Here is a 13684-nt window from a genome sequence, read left to right as displayed (position 1 = left end):
ATAGCTGTTTACATCAAGAATGACTGAGTATTCTCAGGAATAATCACATTTTATACCCCTGCTATTTAACACCCTCCCCCCCTTTTACTAAGCTGCGAGAGGTTTATACCACAGCCCAGAATGCTAAATGCTTCTTCAACGCTCATAGGATTCCTATGAGCATTTAGCGACCCGGGCCATGGTAGAAGTCTGTTTCGTGGCTTAGTAAAAGAGGGCCTAAGGCATAAAACCTGTTTTATAAGGGAAAGAGAAAGGGATTGGGATTTGTATACTGCCTTTTTGTAGTTTTCAACCACACTCAAAGCAGTTTATATACAGGTCCTTCAAGCATTTTCCCTATCTGTCCCGATGGGCTCACAAGCTATCTAATGTACCTGGGGCAGTGGAGGACTAAGCGACATGCCTAGGGTCATAAGGAGCAGTGCGGGGTTTGAACCCACAACCTTAGGGTGCTGAGGCTGTATCTCTAACCACTGCACCACACTCTCTTAGAACAGAAGGTTAATTAATAGAAAAATTTAGAAGTCACCTATTATTGGCAGCATGTATGTTCATTGCAGCCAGCCAAATCCCAGAGATAAATCTACTTTTTCTTCAGTGTCTAGCCAGAACTCCTGTTTGAATTCTGTGCAGGGCCCAGGAAGCTTCAGTGATTTGCATTGTTGCCCTCCTATATCATTATTTTCTTGTTTACAAAATCCACTGCAGTATCCTTAACACCAGATGATGGCTGTCTGTGTACTGAACTACAGTTGAGCTTGTTTGCTATCTGTGGGCAGCAGAAGCAAAGGATTTACCCAGGAGTAAAGAACTGGATGCTAAGGAAAAGTAGATTTATCTTTGGGATCCAGTAATGTGACTTGAGATAGACTGAATCATTTAGTACTGTGAGACATTTGATTTGCTTTTAACATTTTTTTGGGTGAGAAGCTATCTTTACTGTTGCATTTTTGTCCCATGTAGTTGCTATGCACTTGAATTTTGCAACTAGAAAATTTTAAAAATATATATATTTCTAATAGCTATGGGGTTCATAATCAAAAAAAAAAAAAAAAGGTCTAAAAAGTGGCCTAAATGGCTACTTGGACGATCAAAAAGTCTGATCGTCCAAGTACCCATAATCAAAGTTGGTTTTAAACGTATCTAAAACCAGTTTAGGCCTTTCCCCTGCCACTAAACGCAGAGAGAGAAAAGAGGCATGTTTAGAGGAGGGGAAAAGGCGGGCGGTGGGCTGACCTACAGCTTGGTGTGCAGCAGGTATAACCAAAACCTTAGGCAGGTTGCTTAGTCGGCACTTATACGTTTTGACTTAGACGAAGTCAAAACAAGTCTAAGTGTCAAAAAAGGGGCAGCTGAGCTGATCGTGGCTACTGCGATCAGCTCAGTGGCCCCAGCAACCTGCCTACCCCTTACAGCAATGATCGCAGCAGGAGAGATGCCTCATCTCCCCTACCGCGATGCCACTCCTCTACCCGAACTGCTGCGACCCGTGGCAGGAGAAATGCTCCTCCTTCGCCTAAAAGCCCTTGTGTTGGACGTTTGGGGCTTAGGCGTTTTTTTTGGTTCATTATGGGGTATAAGTGTAGACGTAGTGGTGGTCTGGGCGTTTAAACAGCTGAATGTAGAGGCAGGCCATAATAAAAAAAAACCACCATTTGGACATTTTTTTTGATTATGGACATTTTCCCTGCTTCTACTTTCAACGTTTAAGACCTTAGGCCAAAAGGGGACTTAGACGTTTTTTTTTATTATGCCCCTCCACGTGTATAGGGAACTACAAATATACAGTTAGGGGTTAATTTTATAAAGCTTTTTCCAAATGCAAACCCTTTTATAAAATTATGCAGCTGTTTATATATACAATGTAGACCATTTACCACTTTGCAGTCTTCCCTCATTGGCACCCCCCCCTTCAATCATACCACCTTCCTATAACATTTATCCCCTGCATCAGACACCGCCCCATTTAGGAACTTCCTACCCCAGGACAAATCTTGATCTTGCAGTCAACCCCACTCTTATCACTCCCCCCATTCCCCCAAGCAATAAATTGCTGCATGTCATCCTGCTCTTCTGATACTGGGGTGGTGTTGAATTTGAACTACAAGGGTCTTTGGCAGGGTCTTGCAAATGTTGCGAGCTGGTGGCACACTAAATTGGGGACCGTGGCTCGAGGGATCCAGAAGTGCGTGGATGTTGACGCGAGGACATCATGCACATGCATAACGTCATCATGTCGACATCCATGCACAATCAGAGGCCCTCCAGATGGGGCCCTGAGACGCCAGTGGGAGGGTGGTGAAAAAGAAAAGGCCATGGAGGAGACGCACCGGCTGACTGCCTACAGGATGTGCCTTCTGTGCGTTTGCTTACCTCCTCCTGTACAGGATCTCTAACGCCAACTGCCCCATGTCCAGGATCCTTTTTCACTGTCGCAAGCTGCCACTGTGCTGTCCAGGGCCTCCACCACTGCTACTGCAGGCTGCTGCTATGGTTACTGTGGGAATCAGGATTTTTCTTCAGCTCCCTTGAACAGAAGCCTAAGAACATCTTGCATCAGAGAAAGGGGCTATACAGAAAAGCATTCGGAAGGAAGCCTGGAGAACATGGGGGGGAGGGTGGCTGGAGAATATGGAGGGCTATAGAGAAGAGCATCGGGGAGAGGCTGGAGAATAGGGGGGGCTGTAGAGAAGAGCATCGGGGAGGGGCCTGGAGAATATGGGGGGCTGTAGAGAAGAGCATCGGGGAGGGGGCTAGAGAATATGGGGGGCTGTAGAGAAGAGCATCGGGGAGGGGGCTGGAGAATATGGGGGCTGTAGAGAAGAGCATCGGGGAGGGGGCTGGAGAATATGGGGGGCTGTAGAGGAGCATCGGGAAAGGGGCTGGAGAATATGGGGGGCTGTAGAGAAGATCATCGGGAAAGGGGCTGGAGGATATGGGGGGGCTGTAGAGAAGAGCATCGGGAAAGGGGCTGGAGAATATGGGGGGCTGTAGAGAAGAGCATCGAGAAAGGGGCTGGAGAATATGGGGGTGACGTTGCATATTTTAAAGTCATCTGCCTTGACGGTTCTAAAAAAAGAATATAAATGATAGTTAATTAAAATTTTCTCTGAATAGAGTGTGCTTTGTATAGTTTAATTTTGTGGTTACCATTATGTATTGTTAATAAGATCATATTGTGTGTATGAAGAATGAATGGAAGAAATGGCATTCATTTAGCACTATTATTATGGGTCTGGGTCAGAGCATTTGGGCTCAAACAAAAAAGCTTTCCGCTGCCTACAGGTAAAAGGCTGAGGTGATGGGGTGGAGTGTGGGCAAGGGAAACACTAAAAATTTCTGTTATGGGGCAAAGAATAGGCAAGCTTTTATGATGAGTGAAGTTGACACACAAAAACATTACAAATGTTTGTGGTGTTAATCTGAAAAATCAATGATAGAAAGCATTTAGGACATTTCCAATGTTAATTATTTATTGGTTTGCTTGCAGTTCAAGAGACATCACAGTGCTGTTCTGTGTGGTCTCTAGCTATACATTGTTCAGGGCTGGTTTAGATACATTTAAAACAAAGGAACGAGAGATGTTACATCTATTTTCAACAATTAATTACAGCACTCTAGAGGAAACCATTTGGTCTGTTTATCTTTTGGAGGTTTCAAACATGGCCTCTTCACAACACAGGCTCTATAAAACAATCACTTCTTCACATACAGAACCCACAAAAACAACATGGAGAAAACTAAACCAACAATACAAGCCAAAACTAAAAGAAAAGACACACTACAGTGACTACACCAACCTAACAGGCAAAGAAACCCAAGACACAAAAAAACTATTCCAAATACTAAAAGAACTCACAGAAACCAAACCCTACCTGACCAATAATGACACCCCTCCCCCCCCCCCCCCTCAGCCACTCTTTTAGCTAAATACTTTAAAAACAAAATTACAACTGCCAGGACTACCCTCACTGGAACCCCAACCCACCTAGAAGAGATCACAGAAAAAGAATCAGCTGTGGCAGGCAGAACTTGGTCCCATTTCCCCCACTATACAATGGTTCGACCTTAACAAACTACAAAAAAATACAGCCACGCAGCCTGCAACCTCAACCACTGCCCTCCATACCTATTAAAATCCTCCAGTACTAAAATCCACGCTCTCCTCTTACAGCGGATACAAACCATGCTCACACAAGGCCTTTTCCCGCAAGACCTCAGCGAAATCGTCGTCACCCCGATCTTAAAAGACCCTAAAGGAGCAACTTCCAACTACAGACCCACAGCCTCAATACCACTTTATATCAAACTAATGGAAAGCCTAGTATCCAAGCTACTCACCAACTACCCAGAAGACCACGACATACTTCACTCTACACAATCTGGTTTCAGAACCAAATACAGCACAGAGACACTACTAGGTTCCCTCCTGGAGACAGCTAGACAAAACCTCAGCACAGGTAGAAAAATGCTGATTATACAACTGGATTTCACCGCAGCATTTGACTTGATGGACCATGACATCCTACTACAAATACTAGATACAACAGGAATCACAGATAAGGTACACACATGATTTAAAGGATTCCTACAGTCCAGAACTTACAGAGTAAAGTTGAACAAAGAAAAATCAGAACCATGGTCCAACCCCTGTGGCGTACCTCAAAGATCTCCACTATCCCCAACTTTCTTCAATCTCTACATTGCATCCCTTGGCACCTGCCTGGACAAAAAGCACAGTTACTTACCGTAACAGGTGTTATCCAGGGACAGCAGGCAGATATTCTTTACACATGGGTGACGTCACCGACGGAGCCCCGGTACGGACCTTTTTAACTAGAAAGTTCTAGTTGGCCGCTCCGCGCATGCGCGAGTGCCTTCCCGCCCAACGGAGGAGTGCGTGGTCCCCAGTTAAGATAAGCCAGCTAAGAAGCCAACCCAGGGAGGCGGGTGGGACGTAAGAATATCTGCCTGCTGTCCCTGGATAACACCTGTTACGTAAGTAACTGTGCTTTATCCCAGGACAAGCAGGCAGCATATTCTTTATGCATTGGTGACCTCCAAGCTAACAGAGGGGGAGGAGGGATGGTTGGCCATTAGGAAAATAAATTTCATAACACAGATTGGCCGAAGTGTCCATCCCGTCTGGAGAAGGCATCCAGACAGTAGTGAGTAGTGAACGTGTGAACTGAGGACCAAATGGCAGCCTTGCAGATTTCCTCGATGGGCGTGGAACGGAGGAAAGCCACAGAAGCAGCCATAGCTCTGACCCTGTGGGCCGTGACAGCACCTTCCAGTGAGAGACCGGCCCGAGCATAACAGAACGCAATACAGGCAGCAAGCCAGTTGGAAAGCGTCCGTTTAGAGACAGGACGGCCCAGACGGTTAGGATCGAAGGTCAGAAAGAGCTGAGGGGACAAGCGGTGAGCCCTGGTACGGTCAAGGTAGTATGCAAGGGCACGCTTACAGTCCAACGTGTGTAACGCCTGTTCCCCAGGATGAGAATGGGGTTTAGGGAAAAAGACAGGCAACACAATGGATTGGTTGAGGTGGAAGTCCGAGACCACCTTGGGAAGGAATTTAGGATGGGTACGCAGAACCACCTTGTCATGGTGAAAAACAGTGAAAGGTGGGTCGGCAACCAGTGCATGCAGCTCACTAACCCTCCTGGCAGAGGTGATGGCAATGAGGAAAAGCACCTTCCATGTCAGAAATTTGAGTGAAGTAGTGGCAAGAGGTTCAAACGGAGGTTTCATGAGGGCTGATAAAACCACATTCAGGTCCCAGACGACAGGAGGAGGCTTCAGAGGTGGTTTGACATTGAAGAGGCCTCTCATGAACCGGGAAACCAGTGGATGAGCCGTGAGAGGTTTTCCGAGGATAGGCTCATGAAACGCAGTGATGGCACTGAGGTGGACTCTGATTGAGGTAGACTTGAGGCCAGCGTCGGACAGAGAGAGCAAATAGTCCAGTACAATTTCCACCGCTAATGAGGTGGGGTCGTGATGATGCAGTAGACACCAAGAGGAGAACCTGGTCCACTTCTGATGGTAACATTGGAGGGTGGCCGGTTTCCTGGAGGCATCCAAAATGCGACGGACAGGCTGAGACAGATTCTCTGGAGAGGTCAGCCCGAGAGAAACCAAGCTGTCAGGTGGAGCGAAGACAGATTGGGATGCAGTAGAGACTGACATTGCTGCGTAAGTAGAGTAGGAAACACAGGAAGAGGAATGGGCTCCCTGGAGCTGAGCTGAAGCAGGAGGGAGAACCAGTGTTGGCGAGGCCACCGAGGAGCGATGAGAATCATGGTGGCCCTGTCCCTGCGGAGTTTGGCTAACATCCGCAACATCAGAGGTAGTGGAGGAAAGGCATAGAGGAACCGATCCGTCCAGTCGAGCAGGAATGCATCTGGGGTCAGACGATGAGGAGAGAAGAGTCTGGAACAGAACTGGGGCAGCTGATGGTTGTGAGGCGCTGCAAAGAGGTCCACCTGCGGAGTGCCCCAGCGAGCAAAGATGGAGTGGAGTGTTGAAGGATCCAGAGTCCACTCGTGAGGTTGAAGGATGCAGCTGAGATTGTCGACCAGGGAGTTCTGTTCGCCCTGGATATAGACAGCCTTGAGGAAGAGATTGCGGGCCGTGGCCCAGGTCCAGATGCGGAGAGCCTCCTGACAAAGAAGGCGAGATCCGGTGCCGCCTTGCTTGTTTATGTAGTACATGGCGACTTGATTGTCTGTGCACAGGAGAAGAACCTGAGGGCAGAGAAGGTGCTGGAAGGCTTTGAGAGCATAGAACATGGCTCTGAGTTCTAGGAAATTGATGTGATGTTGACGCTCCTAGGGGTCCAGAGTCCCTGGGTGCGTAGATCTCCTAGGTGAGCTCCCCACGCATAGGGGGAGGCATCCGTGGTTACGATCATGGAGTGAGGGGGTAGATGAAAGAGTAGACCCCTGGAAAGATTTGAGGAGTTCAACCACCATTGAAGAGATTGCTGAAGAGACGATGTCACAGAGATGGGATGAGAAAGAAGATCCGTGGTCTGCGACCATTGGTTGGCAAGAGTCCATTGAGGTGTCCTGAGGTGGAGTCGTGCCAGAGGAAGCACATGTACCATGGAGGCCATGTGGCCCAAGAGGACCATCATCTGTCGGGCAGGAATGGAGTGATGAAGGAGCACCTGACGACAGAGGTGGAGCAGGGTCCGTTGACGATCGGAGGGGAGAAACGCCCTCATTAGTGTGGTGTCGAGAACTGCTCCAATGAACTGAAGTCGCTGTGTAGGAAGCAGATGCGACTTGGGGTAGTTGATCTCGAACCCCAGGAGATGGAGGAGCGAGATGGTGTGATGAGTGGCTTGTAGCACAAGCGGCGACATAGGAGCTTTCACCAACCAATCGTCCAAGTAGGGGAACACCTGGAGGTTGTGAGACCTGAGGAAGGCCGCCACCACAATAAGGCACTTGGTGAACACCCTGGGCGATGAAGCGAGGCCAAAAGGTAGCACTTTGTACTGATAGTGACGGTGCTGTATCTGAAACCGTAGGTAGCGACGTGAAGTCGGATTGATTGGGATGTGAGTGTAGGCCTCTTTGAGGTCCAAGGAACATAGCCAGTCGTGTTGAGAGAGAAGAGGGTACAGCGTGGCAAGGGAGAGCATTCTGAACTTCTCCTTGACCAGACACTTGTTGAGGTCCCTGAGATCGAGGATGGGACGAAGGTCTCCTGTCTTCTTGGGAACCAGGAAGTAGCGGGAGTAGAATCCCTGACCCCGTTGGGCCGGAGGCACCTCTTCGATGGCATTGAGAAGAAGGAGGGATTGGACCTCCCTCAGGAAGAGGGGGGTTTGGGGGGAGTGAGAAGCAGACTCTACGGGAGGATTGTTTGGTGGAAGAGTCTGGAAGTTGAGAGAGTAGCCGTGGCGGATGATGTTGAGGACCCATTGGTCTGATGTGATGACCTCCCAACGGCTGAGGAAGATTTGTAGACGTCCTCCGATTGGTTGAGGAAGAGGCAACGAGGGAGGAAGACTGGCTATGCCCTGGAGAGAGGAGTCAAAAGGGCTGAGAGGGTTTTGAAGGAGGGAGAGGCTTGGCAGGTTGATTAGACTGAGAACGAGCCTGAGTGTGTTGATGTTGTTGACGGGGCCGCCGAGGTTGCTGTGAAGGTGGATTGAGGGGTCTGGCAGAGAACCTGCGCTGATACGAGGACTGTGGTCTGTAAGGGCGAGTAGGTGGGGCCTTTTTCTTAGGTTTAACAAGGGTGTCCCATCTGGTCTCATGGGCCGAGAGCTTCTGGGTGGTTGAGTCTAGGGACTCCCCAAAAAGTTCATCCCCAAGACAGGGAGCGTTGGCTAGGCGGTCTTGGTGGTTGATGTCCAAATCAGATACCCTCAACCAAGCCAGGCGGCGCATGGCAACGGCCATGGCAAATGCACGGGAGGTGAGCTCAAAGGAATCATAAATAGAGCGCACCATAAATTTCCGCAGTTGAAGGAGGCTGGAAATTTGCTGCTGGAAGAGCGGAACTTTGCGTTCCGGAATGTATTTTTGAAGGGCGGACAGTTGTTGTACCAGATGTTTCATGTAAAATGAGAAATGAAATGTGTAATTGTTCGCCCTGTTGGCCAGCATTGAGTTTTGATAAAGGCGCTTGCCAAACTTGTCCATCGTCTTGCCTTCTCTGCCAGGAGGGGTGGAGGCATAAACACTGGAGCCCTGAGTTTTCTTCAAGGTAGACTCAACCAGGAGAGACTCATGGGGCAGCTGAGGTCTGTCAAAACCCGGGATCGGGATGACCCTGTAAAGGCTATCCAGCTTATGGGGGGCCCCGGGGACGGTGAGTGGGTTCTCCCACTTCTTATAAAAAGTTTCCCGCAGTATGTCATGTACGGGTAACTTGAGAAACTCCTTGGGAGGCTGTTCAAAATCCAAGGCCTCCAGAAAGGCCTGGAATTTTTTGGAGTCAGACTCTAGAGGGATAGAGAGAGCCGCTGACATCTCCCTGAGGAACCTTGAGAAGGAGGATTGCTCAGGCTTAGAAGTGGTATTGGGCGCTGAGGGCTCCTCGTCCGATGACGATGCGTCCTCCTCGGTACCGGGAGGGGAGTCTTCCCATAAGTCCGGGTCCCTGACATCAGTGTGCGCATGTCGAGATATCGGGGTGGAAGGCTCAGTATGGTGGGTCTTAGACAGAGACTTGCCAGAGCGCACCGAGACATTACCGGGAGAGGAAGATCGGTGCTGGTCTCGGTCCCGGGAAGAACGGTGCTGGTCTCGGTCCGGGGAGGACTGGTGCCCCGCCTGGTACCGAGGAGGATCGGCATCAGCGTGGGTATGACCTACGGGGTGGGCACGAAGGTGTTCAGCCGAGAGAATCGGCATGGAAGAGTTAAGTGGCACCAATGGGGTGGATACCGGTTGGACGGCGCGAGGCTCGGGCCGGTCTGGCACCGAAAGGAGCGGTGCCAGGAGGGTCGGTAACAGGTGCTGGAGTTGTTGCTGCAGCTGTTCCTGTAATTTGTCTTGGAGGATGGTCGCGATGCGGTCATCCAGGGGTTGCACCGGAACCGCTTTTTTCTGCTTCGGTTCCTTAGGTGCCGCTCCACGCCCCGGTGATGAGGAGGCCGATGACGAGGCACTCACCGAGATCGGGGCGGAGCGTTTCCGGGGTCGGCGTGAAGCCGGTAGGGCCGGTGTCGCCACTGTGGCCGGAGGGCGCTCAAGGGAGGTGGAAGGCTTCTTAGTCGGCTTACCTGGCGCCAGCGACGCCGATGAAGGATCAGGCGTCGAAGTGGTGGGTGCCGATTTTGGCGGTACCATAGTCGACGGAATCGGCTCCATAGCAGATGCGGTGCCGAAGAGGATGTTCTGCTGGATTTGTCGATTCTCCAGAGTACGTTTTTTAAGAGTGGCACAGCGGGTGCAGGAGTCCGCCCGATGCTCAGGACCCAAACACTGTAGGCACCAATTGTGTGGGTCAGTGAGGGAGATCGGGCGTGCACACTGCTGGCACTTCTTAAAACCCGGCTGCGGGGGCATGAATGGAAACACAGTCTCCGCAAAATCAAACCCGGAGGCCTGTATGGTGACAACAGGCCCCGCCGGGGCTGGATCGAAAACAAAGTAAAAAAAGCAAAAATTTTTTTATTTTTTTTTTTGAGAAAATGAAATAAGAAAAAACCCGAAGGGCAAAGGAGAAAAAATAAGAGAAAATCGCGAGCGGGAAGGCAAAAAGTTGGATTCAACTGGTTCAGGCATAGGACGTGCATAGGAGCCACTACCTGTGGCTTTGTGCATTGAATCATTCAGGAAGAGGGAGCATCAATCGCACCTTGGACCGGCGGTTGAAGAACACTGTTTGGGCATGATACACGTGCTGGCCCTGTGGACCGGCAGGAAATTTCTGTGGACCAGCACCGGTCCATGGACCGGTGGTTGAAGAACACTGTTCTAGACTACTGCAACATTCTCTATCTCCCCTGCCCCACAACCATGAGAAAACAACTACAAACAGTTCAAAACACAGCTCTAAGACTTATCTATTCACTGAGGAAACACGACCACATCACTGCAGCATACCTCGACTCACACTGGCTCCCAATACAAGCAAGAATACTATTCAAATTCTATTGCCTACTATTTAAAACCATAAATGGAGACAGCCCAGCCTACCTGAACAACCGCCTAATCCTAACTACCACAACCAGACATAAGAGAACCCAAACAACATTCATGCACCCCCCAATCAGACATGTCAAACAAAAAAAAACTGTACGATGGCCTTCTAGCCACACAAGCAGCAAAACTAGACTACCAACTCTCCAATTTACTGATAACGACCCCAGACTACAAATTGTTCATAAAAGAAATAAAAACCCTGCTATTCAAGAAATCCTTGAAGACAAACTAACATCGCAAGATTCATCCCAATTCTCTGAAGCAACCTGCTCTACTCTAATTCCTCTGAAAATGGCCAGATAACTCCTTTTGTAATCCGCCTTGAACCACAAGGTAATGGCGGAATAGAAACCACTAATGTAATGTAATGTAATACAGTATTAAGTAAAACAATATATGCTGACAATATATCGACTCAAAGAACCATCGGCCTGTACTTTTAAATGAAGCAAAGGTGGGCATTTTTACAAACACCCAATTTACCTAACACAGGGAAGACAATCTGCTGGGTGAACTGGGTGTTTGTAAAATACCCACCTTAGCTGCAGTTAAAAATACTGGCTGATGGTTCTTTGAGTCAACAATATATATGATGGTTCTAGGAGGGATGGAGTCATGGTAAAATCTAAGGGAGCACTAGGGTCTTGAGAGCTGGGAAGGCAGGAGCCTTCTACCAGCTCTGTATACAGATATATATACAATGGAAAACTGACTATAAAGTAAAGTGAATACCAGTGAGGAGGAAGCGAAAAACTCATTAGCTGTACGCTCAGAGAAGTGAAACTCTGAAGAGGGGGTGGAAACCTCCTCTTAGGGTAAGAGTTTACCGTCCAGTCATTGCATATACTTCATGAGTAATCACTCTCTGAACACTGGTAAAACATTGTATTAATGGTTAAATTCTCTTGCAAGGTTGGCGTGAATTTTTCAAATTTCTTATGCCAAAAAAACTCACTGGAGTGCCCCCAAGAGTCATACTTACAAGATAAGTGTTTCAAATCAGCACTCCAGTGAGTTTTTTTGGCATAAGAAATTTGAAAAATTCACGCCAACCTTGCAAGAGAATTTAACCATTAATACAATGTTTTACCAGTGTTCAGAGAGTGATTACTCATGACGTATATGCAATGACTGGACGGTAAACTCTTACCCTAAGAGGTTTCCACCCCCTCTTCAGAGTTTCACTTCTCTGAGCGTACAGCTAATGAGTTTTTCGCTTCCTCCTCACTAGTATTCATTTTACTTTAGTCAGTTTTCCATTATATATATAGTTCTTTACTGACTATCGTTTATCCCTGTATTCGGTCTTAACTGTATACAGATATAGCACAAGAATTGGAAGTAGAGTTGCAAAGATCATGTCTTGTGTATTTCTACCCTAAAACACTTAAATATAATCTAAATATTTCTCACTGGTATCTGATGAATTTAGCAAGGCCTGAGAAATGTTACCCTTTACAAATGTATCATTTGTAAAGTTTAAACAACAATCCCTTATTCACCTATTGTATCTCACTTGTGATTTTACAGACCTGTCTTATCTCCTATTAGCTTTCTCTTCTTCAAGCTGAAGCCTTCCCTCTTTAGCCTTGCCTCATAGGGATGGTTTCATCTCTTCTTATCACTTCCCCCCCCCCCCTTTTATGAAGCTGCCGGCCACGGTGGTAAAAGTTCCAATGCTCATAGGAATTCTATGAGCGTTGGAGCTTTTATTGCTGTGGTAGACTAAGCAGCTGGACCCCTCGCAGTAAAGACTAACTAAAAATACAAAAAAACTTTTCTGGTTGGGAATAGTTAGAATACATTCATAGAGTTCTCAACCTTGAGCTATAAGGATTTAACACGAGAGTCTCCCCACAAAAAGACAATGTATGGGGCGGAGGAGTGGTGTTTCTGAGGTCTCTGGTTGAAGATAAGATGAAAGATAGTATAAAAAAGAACTGAAGAGTTATAATAAAAGGATTGTACTTAAGAGTGAAACAATTTGGAAGTATATACTGAAAAATATATACCATGCAGGAAAGTTTCCACTGCCATCTCAATACTGAGCATCATCCCACTACCATATTATAACAGGACAGCTATTAGCAGTTCCACTTTATTGTGAAGGATGCACATACGTGTATACTGTCATTTTACTGCAAGACACCGTCAGCTTTCTTCCTTACTGGTTGGAATCCATGCACATACAATGTTACTGCCAACTCCCATGATGCTTTGGGACATCTTAGAGTTGGGTACATAACATATTCCCCCTTCCACTCCATATGACTTACAAATGTATGCTGAAGAACCCTGCACCTATTTTTAGAAGAACTGAGGGACAGAAGTTTTCAATTAGCCAATTGGGGCAGCGCCATCAAGTCTATAGAAGATAGCTCCTTAATGCCCTTTCTCCTCCTCAAGACTCTCCTTTAAGTGATATATCGTGGTATTTACTGTTCCCTGGAGACAATCTTATTGATGCTGAGATGATTAATAATGTTATGAATTCATTTTATAAATAAATTCATTCCAAAGAGATTTTTTGATGTTGTGACAAGAGAATGCTGTTAACGCCACCTCATTAAGGCTTTAGATTTATGGTGGCTTAATATACCACTCAGGAGAAGACTTTTGAAGCGGTTTACAAATTATAATATACAATACCAGAAAAAGAAAAACCAAGCTACATTTCTGGAAAGGACAGGAGAGGGGTAGGATTTCTGCAGAGCAAGGCGCCCCCCCCCTCTACTGTGCATCCAAGACAGCTCCTAAGCATAAGAACCCTGTGGGAATCGGGGAAAACATCCTTAAATAAAAACATTTTCAGACCAAATTTGATTTTCTCCAGGAAGTGTTCTAGGCATGAGTGTGGTGGGAGGACAAGTTCTTGATCTGCCAAAAATCATAACAAACATGTCAAAAAGATAGAACTACAAAATTATTAGATTGAGAAGATCAAAGAGTTCTAGATGGTACAAAGGGGATTAAGAGACAGAAGAGAAAATGGTAATGAGCCAGATAGTC

The sequence above is a fragment of the Geotrypetes seraphini genome, chromosome 10, assembly GCF_902459505.1.
Source record: "Geotrypetes seraphini chromosome 10, aGeoSer1.1, whole genome shotgun sequence".
NCBI classification, from domain to species: Eukaryota; Metazoa; Chordata; class Amphibia; order Gymnophiona; family Dermophiidae; genus Geotrypetes; species Geotrypetes seraphini.
This window is presented reverse-complemented; position numbering follows the sequence as displayed.